The sequence below is a fragment of the Triticum aestivum genome, chromosome 4A (genome assembly GCF_018294505.1).
Source record: "Triticum aestivum cultivar Chinese Spring chromosome 4A, IWGSC CS RefSeq v2.1, whole genome shotgun sequence".
Lineage (NCBI taxonomy): Eukaryota > Viridiplantae > Streptophyta > Magnoliopsida > Poales > Poaceae > Triticum > Triticum aestivum.
The window spans coordinates 515,362,861-515,372,551 of NC_057803.1; positions in this window are offsets into that span (position 1 = coordinate 515,362,861).

Sequence of the window (9,691 nt, forward strand, 5' to 3'; positions counted from 1 at the left end):
CACGTAGTACGTTGGGTCCCACTAGTCAGAGGGTGAAACAAACAAATTAATAAGAAAAATTAAAAGCGCCAGCGGTGTATCTTACCTCACACATCTCGCTACTACTCGGGAACACTGTCCAATTGATCCCTCTGGTCGCTCACGTACTATTTTAAGTGAATCCTTATTATAACATGCACACAAATTTTGGGCACTTGTATTCGACTTAAGTCAGTGTGCCACCGTATCTCATATACTTACTACTCCCTCCGTCAAGGTGTAATAAGTCACGTTAGAACGTGCAACGGGACCAAGGTGCGTACGTGTGTGTGTGTATGTGTGTGTGTTTAACACCATGTGTGTGTTAGAGAGAGCGACAGATCGACCTACTCCTACAGAGAGATGTTGTGTAGTGTACGATTTTAGCCGCGAGAGTCGGTGCATCCTCTCATTTCCGGGCGTGTCCGGTAGGGACATGCGGACAGCTGCCACGCCCGCTCCTGACCAGCCTGGCCCACCCAAAGCTCCTCCATCGCCCGCGCGCGCTTCCCGCCCGAAATGGTCAGCGCCGCTCCAAAGAATCGGTGCCGCATTCATGCCCGGGCAGAGCGGATGCGACCTCTCACTAGCGCAAGAGTGATGGTTGCTTCGTCCGTCCAACTTACTGCTGGGTCTATGTGATTTAACGGCTCATTGGTCTTTATTACTGAGGTGGTAGGACTGCTGGATGTCCCACGCTTTCGGCGAAAGGAGGTATACTACTACTAGATTACAATTTTCTCCATTCTTACAACGGAGGCGTGCAAGAGCAGTGAAAACACGCAGGCTCAGTGATTACATGGCCCACCTCACACTATCACCGTGCGACACCTAACTCTTTACATAGTACTCCCTCCGTTCCAAAATATTACTAGATGAGTCCCCGCGCGTTGGCGCGGAATAGTGGTATATCTCTCTGCGCAAAATTATCGATTTCATAGAACAAAAAAACTCTATAACCGCATGACAAATGTGGTAGCCAAACTAAATAAACTCCCATCATCATTTAGATCATCCCACATAAGGAAAAAAGATCAGCCAACTCCTACTGCATAATGGGATTATATTTTTCTTTTTGACATGTTAATGGGACTTAAAAGCTCACTTACATGCATGCAACCGGTGCATGCTTGCATGCAGACATGTTGGTGTGATTTAAAACCCACTCACATGCATGTGGCATGGTATTTCTGCATGCTTGCATGTGGCTTAGTGCGGAGCCTCTCAACGTCAAGATCATACGGCTATTATGGACTGATTTACTTCATCTAACGGCTACATCAATTTTGATGACATGGCTCAAGGAGAGGATAGAGAATTCCTAGTAGTGGGGGCTAGCTATTACTAGTAGATATAAGTCTTTGTAGAGATTCCACTACATACAGAACAAAATGAATGAATCTACACTTAAAATGCATCTATATACATCCGCATGTGGTTCATGGTGAAATCTCTACAAAGACTTATATTTAGGAACGGAGGAAGTACTAGTATAGTACGTACTGTAATTTATTAGTGAGATAAATTTGTACAATGCTATGAAGCTTGCAGCTTCTGTTACATGTATCTTGCGTCCAAGGTTGCCCGTTGCAACATTTCATCAAATACAAAGGAGACTAACATGCATGCTATTGCATCTCAATGATTGACAGATCATAGCAAATATGTACTCCCTTCGTTCCAAAATAAGTTTCTCAACTTTGTGCAAACTTTAGTACAAAGTTGTACTACTACTAAAGTTGACACTTATTTTGGAACAGAGGCAGCTAAAGAAAAAAAGATCCATGCAGTCCCTAGCCCTTGAACCGTGAACCCTGACCAGGCTTCAATTTGCTGGCAACGTTCGAGCTTCCTAATAAATGAAGTTTTCAACCTTTTGACCATCGGATCATTTTGTGCAGCTTCACCAAAATCGAGATGAGCATCCCTGTGGCAAAGAAATTGAACCAGCGTGATTAGAATAAGATTACTGGGACTAGTTGATGAGACATAAACTCATCACAAATACAGTACGTAGAAGCCAGTAGAGGTATGTGCAGGGCAAAGAAGTAGAGAAATATCCACAGGGAGTGATGTGGGCAGCTGGAGCAGTGGCGCAAGCCGGCTGTAAAGGGAGTTGTACCTGAGGGACGTAGCTCAACCTTGAGGAGGGCGGCGGGAGGCGGCAACTGCCCACATCGCGGCAGTGAGCAAGGGACGAAGGCAACCTCACCGGCTTTGTGAGAGAGAACAACGGGGACCCCTGATCGGGACGTGCCGACAGTGGGTTTTCACCATCGTCGACGGCCACCGCATCTACACTAAGCATCCACCCCTTCCCCAAGCGGACGTGATCCGCCAGGATGTTAGAGATGTGGGCACAGTCGTTTTGTGCGAGAGAGTGTGAAGAGAGCAACCGCAGCAAGCAACCGTGTAGGCTGGCCCGTCCTGACTATGTATATAGTGGAGCGGTTTCCTTTTCTCTCCATATGAACCTATCATATTGCGTACGTGCCACTGAAGAAAAAAAACTTTATTTATAAATGACGCGGCACCTACTTCTCGTTCTCCTATAACCTTGTGCTTGGCATCTTCAAAATTTTAACCTTGCGATTGGCTCTTTGCCTCTTTGGGAAGTCGAGCAATAATGGTAGTGCAGTATATATCGTTCTGGCTATATGACACCGAATGAATTGCTGCACGTCCACCACGTGGGCGAGGGTCGAGGGGCGAGGGAGAGTGCTACATACAGAGCAAAATGAGTGAATCTACACTCTAAAATACGTTTATATACATCAGTGTTTGGAGTGTGTACTAGTAGTTCATATTGAAATCTACTAAAGGACATATATATTCCAAACAATATAATATAATCTCTATAACCAAGGTAGTAGGGACGAGGAGTAAACAGAGGGAGTAGTAAATTTTTCTCCTCGTCCTGCGAGCCACCGCGCGCATGGGCGAGGGAGCGGGCGTAAGGCGTAGTAAGCAAGCTTCACCTCATCCTGCGAGCCACCGCGCCCGTGGGCGGGGGAGACAGCGTACTAAGCAAGCTTCTCCTCGTTCTGCGAGTTGACGGGACACATCAAAAGTACTCCAGTGTATAGAGCCTTGCCTCTAAGGTAGGCCCCACATGGTTTGCCTCTTTTTTAACATAACACGTCAAGTCGCAATTTGTTTGTTCACCCGCGGTAGACGACCTCCCTCCACCAAGTGGACAACAAGTACATGTGACAAATTACCACGTGGGCTGCCTTTTTCATACATAAATGAGCTCCACCATGTACCCGCGCGGGTGTGGTTGGGAAAGAGACGGGAGTACGTGCGCCGTGCATGCACCTCTTCTCTTCGTGCACGTCCCCCACCTACGTGGGTGTGTGTGTGAGAGATACAAACTGCGTTCATGAGTGTTTTTTGTTTTGGTGTGGGGGTGGGGTGGGGGTTGATTTCGTGAATTATTTGTGGGAATATGTGTCGATGACATCTCAAACAAAATTTTGCATGCAATGTGTGTGAAATGGAGGCCTATCCATATCATACATAGAGGGTCGGGCAATCCACAAGAAGAGAGGGAGGGGTCATAGCTATCAATAGAGTCGAAGAGAGGATCAAGTGGTTGGGTGCGAGATCGATGAAGAGAGCCATCGAAATTGTGTGTGTGTACAAGTAAAAGATATAGGGTGACTGGCCTACCGGAATGTTAGAGGGCACACGTCAAGTTTGTGTGTGGCAGGGAGACATGACCAGAGCGCTCGATGTATCGGTGTGTGTGTGGGGGAGGGGGGTGGTGGGAGGGGTAGGCAGAGGCCTAACTATATAGGTAGAACGACTCATATATGTGTTGAGAAGGAGAGACCCAGCTATGTCTTGAGGGAGATCGGTCGACATCCATACATAACTGAAGGACGGGAAATATGATGGGAGAGAGAGAGAGGAGAGGAAGAGGGAGGGAGAGGGAGGGAGAGGGGTAGAGTGCTGGATGGGTGATGGAGTTGCTTCTCGAAGATGGTGGGAGAGGCCTACTAGACAAACTGAGGGTGGAACTACAATGTTATCAATAAGAGTGGGGATGTGTTTCTGTGTGTGCCTGTGCGTGATAGATCTGTCGGGACGCATCCATGGATGATGAAGGGGAACCATGTGTTTGGTAAGCAAACCTAACTAGATCGGTAGATCAATTGTTGTTTGTCGGAGGAAGGGAGAGACACAACTAATGAGGTAGATCGATTGACGTGTGGGTAAAAACGAGTTATAAGGACCTAGCTAGCTATATGTATAGCGAGAGATCGGTCGGTGTACGTCCATTTGTTAGAGGAAAATAAGGCCCAGCGAGATGGATAAACAGAGAGAATGGAGCTAGGAGGTGGTGCGAGAGGCCCAACTACTAGCTAGATAGGGGAGTAGTGTGCGGTTGTGAGAGCGATGAAAAGAGGGGCGAGAGTTTACACGTGTGTCTGACCGTATGAGAGACACGAGGCAAGGACACATAAAGGAGGAGATTGAAGGTGTGTTTGTATGTTGTAGGCAGGCATCGCTGGAGTGGTTTATCGACCGGTGTGTGTCGGAAAGGAGTTGTGGAGACTCTGGGAGAACGACCTAAATAAAAAAATGAATGTGCCCGGTGGATAGAATTCCGAGGGAGGGGGAGGGCGAGGAGGGCGTGTGCATGCACGAGAGAAGGTTAGTGGTAGCTACAAAGGTTAGAGGATTGTGTGGGTGTAAGAGACTAACAAATATCATAATTTGATATGAAAGCGGATTCATATATTTGAATAGGAGATCATAGTGTTTTAAACATTGCATGCATGAATATAGCGGTGATACACGTGCTGTGCACATGTTATACCATAATGTGATAATGCATGGCGTTTGCAACTCACAGCTAAATGCCAAACAATCTAAGCCATAATATACATCAAACAATCTCACATTTTATTTGAATTTGTGATAATGTGTGGCGTTTGCAGCTTACAACTAAATATCGAACAATCTAAACAATACTATATATCGAACATTCTCACATTTTATTTGAATTTGTGGTAATGTGTGGTGTTTGCAACTCACATCTAAATACTTGTAGGTGTAGGGGGCAAGGCACCATACATAATGTGATAAACACATTATACATATGAGACATGGTTTAGATTATGAAGATCTAGCTAGAGCTAGAAATGTAATGTGATTTGAAATCAAAATAAAGTGGATTCAAAAAATCTAGTTCGAGTTCATATAGTACACATAGTTCATATGTAACTCGAGACTAATCATGTGGTGTGCTGTGAAGATAATACACAAACAATGGTTTAACTTGACAATAATGATGATTGTAGATCTTATTAAAATAGAGAAACGAATTCAAATGCTTTGACTTCACAACAATCATTACTGTAGATCTTATTCAAATAGAGAAACGAATTCAAATTTAGTTCATATTGAAGCGGTAGTATATACGTTTGGAATGCACTAAAACGTTCATTTGAGTAGTAGGTTGCATGCATTATACACGTAGCGAAATATTTTAATTGAACATAACATGAATTCAAAGTTTTGAATGACATTTGTAGGGCACATTGATTTGGTACAGTACACGTTAGGCTTGTCCGGAAATTTCAACCCGCGCCTTGTTAGCCCGAAATATTTAAGATATATCTTTATCTTGTTGTGCTCCGACAACTCCCTCCATCTCAACCCGCGCCTTGCTATTCCAAAATTACAACGCGCGCGAAAACTCCCACCTCCTGTGAAATCCCGACACGCGAAATGCCCGTGGTACCCCTGAACCGAAAGAACCGCCTCAAATCGGTGGGGGTACTTTCGTAACTTACCCCACATTTCGGACAAGCGCATCTCTAAGCCATGGTTCCCCACTGCCATCCCATCCGCCCACCCATTTGTACACTGAGGCCGCGAAAACCCGCGATGAAACCCCACACCCTGCTCCGTCCGCCACCCAGCCGGAGCCTCTTCCCCGACAACGTCGTCCACAGCAACACCTCGACGTCCCTCATCCACCGTACCGGATGAGGATCCGTCGTCGATCTCATCGTCCCGCTGGTTCAGCCACCCTGTCCTCCACCTCCAAGGAGTTGCCCCGACGTTCCCCTCGTCTTTCGCGCCACCTCCATTCCCACACCGCCGTCTTCACCTGCACCACCAGAAGAGCATCATCATCACCGTTTCCTCGGATGAAGCTGGGGCCTAATCAGCGCCACCAAAGAGGTTGTACACTAATTACCGCATTTTCTTCTTGATTCGATCTCACTCTGCTGCCGGCGCTCGGTCCCGAGCCAACATGGCGCGACTCCATCCACGGCGGCGTCGCCGGCCACTTCCTCCACGACGTCGCTCCCTCGGCGGCGACGTCCAAATCAGTAGGACCTGCTGCTGCTTTAGCTCTCGCTCGCACCGCTGCTCTGCTCTTGCTCTCGGTCCCCTGCCTGGTCTGCTCTTGCTATTGCTCTTGCTCGTGCTGCTGCTCTCACTCTTGCTCTTGCTTGCGATGCTGCTCCGATTTAGCTACACTTCACTCCGATGCCGCCGGGGTGAAGGAAGAACCAGCCGCAGCGGGGAGGGGGGCTCGCCGGAGAGGTACCCCACTATCTATCTTAGGGTTCAGGATGGGGGCGGTGGTCTCCGGCGGTGGCAGGGCGTTGGTGGGGCGGTGGCATGGGGATCGCCGGAGAAAAAGCTCGGCACGGGGGGGGGGGGGGCTAGAGGGATGGCCGGGGCGGCGGCGGACCGGTAGTGGGGAGTGTTTTCGGGGCGGGCGGGGTGGCGCACCGCCGGCCGCGGGCCGCGAGGGGCTGCTGTTTGGCCGACTCAGGGGGGTGGAGGTTGAAGATGAACTGCAGGCCCTTGATTTCGTATCCAACGGCTGCAAAATCGACTGACCAGAGATGAAAAAGTCAGTCGACCGACGTGTAGCCTCACCTTGCTAGTGCGTTCAGTTTCGACAGCAAAATTCAGTTTCAACACTTAAGTTCATTTTCGACAGTTAAGTTCAGTTTCGACAGTTAAATTCAGTTTTGATAGTTAAGTTCAGAGATAAGCGGCTGATGTATTTTACATCTAGCACTTTGTGTTTATGTATTTTACGTCATGTATTGGAGATGCTATTAGAATTCTACCCAGGTTAACGTTGTTCGTTGTCTCTCTTGTCCTGCTTCAGCCTCGACGTCGTACAACTCACCGGAGCTGCTCCAACGACGAAACCCTCCATCACAGCGGAGCAGTACCTCGGGCTCCTTCTCCAGACATCTAAGATCTTCTTCCCCTCCTCCGATAGCCAAGTCAGCCGGAGCATCCTCACTGGCCAACCCAATCACGCTGAGATCGACATGGCTTCGCCAAAGAGGTTGTACACTTGTTGCATCTCTTTTTTACTCTACATGTTATATATATTGTCCACTGAGCACACGGATTTGTTCCTTTAGTGTCTCCTTGAAAGAAAAAACGTATGAATTTTAATTTTCACTTGTCCTCCGTTTCAAATTCCTATTCATGAAGCACAAGACTAAGAGATAGTAGCATAATAGCATTATAACCGTACATTTGCTTGTGGTTTGACTTAATCTCACCATGCTTCTTTGCATCTTGTGATCTTCCAATTGTTGTGAATCAAACACCCAGATTGGAAGAAATCCTGTGTTTTTTAAATTCTCTATTTTGCACGTGCATTCCTATCCTATTCCTGTCTATTTCCTATCCCTGCATTGTTGGAATCCTCCAATTCAAATGAGCCCTGACAGAATTACTTCTCTTACAGATAGTTGTCAAAGAAAACCTTGCGTGGTTTGTCCCGCTCCTGCTGCGCCGTCGTCCACCCCAGCTCAGCTACTCCAACGACAGAAGGGTCCAGCATAGCAGGGATCCAGCCTCCAGACTATCTTTCGCCGCCCCAGAACTTGTTCCCCGCCGCTGGCAGCCATGAAAACTGCACTACCATCATCAACCAAGCAGATGATCTCGAGGACTACACGGGTCCGCGAGAGAGGTCGCACTCTTTCGTGTCTGCTTACGTTATGCATCGCTTAATATTACATGCTACTTTATCGTCCTGTTCACCGATTAGACTCTGAGTCAGCTCCAAACTAATGGTCAAACTTGAGTTTTTAAATGGTTGTGGGGTACATATCGTGGCTGCTATCAATAGTATCTATCTACTATCTTGTTAATCTCTGGTGTCTACTATGAGTTTCATGTTGGGTGGGAAACAAACAGTAAAGAAGCCATTATCTGTATTTTTTAACTGAAGCCATTATCTGCCTGCTATTATTGGTTTTGGGTCTATCCACAGGTTGCTACCATCACTCTGGATTTTTGCATGCACTCCTTACATAATCTCACTATGTTTTATTCCTATGCATGACAGTTATTGTAAACAATGGAACTGAACATGTAGAGCAAAAGAGACGAGCCTTGCGTGGCAATACAATTTCATGCAGACGTCGCTCCATGGTAGGTGCAAAGGCAGCCCCCCTCCACGCATTTCGGATTGTAATCGAGAGGAAGATATCTGTTCAGAGGGGGATTCAGAAGGAGAGGACAACTCCTATTTACCCCCTGAGGTCTTCGCTCTAACTTGGCATGCTGATGTTGGTTATATCATGCATATCGTGTCTTGCATTGCTTAATTTATACATCAAATATGTCATCTGCTTAGTTTAGACATCCTTTGTGCGAATGCCATCTGTTTAGTTTATTCATCGTTTATGTGAATTATGCAACGCCATCTTGTAGCCAGGCATCATATATGTGAATTTTGCAATGCCATCCTGCTTAGCCAGTCATCTTATATGTAAATTATATCAGGCCATCCTTTTTTCGTTACATATTACATTTGTCAACAATGTTATTACATTCAACTGCTCTTCGTGTGCATCAGCCATTTGACACGGTGATGGCAAATTCTGGAGTGAAAACAAGGTCTTCAGAGCAGAGTATGCTATCTGACGAAGCACATATCTCGCTTGTTACGGACAGCTCCTCAGAGGAGGATTCAGAGATAGATGACCAGTCCTATCCCCCCCCCCCGAGGTGTATGCTCTAACTTGGCAGGATTATGTTGCTCATATCGTGCGTATGGTGTCTCGCATTGCTATGTCATTTGATTAGTTTAGACATGCTTTGTGTGAATGCCACATGTTCAGTGTCTAATTACCATATATGTGAATTATGCATTGCCATCTTGTTGCAAGACATTATATATGTGAATTATACAATGCTATCTTGTTGCAAAGGCATTATATATGTGAATTATGCAATGCCATGCTGTTTAGCCAATCATCGTGTATGTGAATTATATCATGCTATCATTTTTTTGTATTACGTGTTCCATTTGTCGACAACGTTTGTATATTCAACTACTCTTCCTATGCATCAACCATTTGAAGCGGTGATGGAAGTATTTGGAGTGAAAACAAGGTATTCAGATCAGACAATGCTACCTGCTGAAGCAGACATCTTGCTGGTTACAGAGAGCTCCTCAGAGGAGGATTCAGAGACTGATGACCAGTCCTATTTTCCCCCTGAGGTCTATGCTCAAACCTGGCAGGGTTATAATACCCATGTCATGCATGTTGTCTTGCATTGCTTAGTTTTTACATCATATATGGATTGCCATCTGCTTACTTGCTTACTATATAAATCATATATTTGAATTATATCATGCCATCATGTTCACATAGTACATACA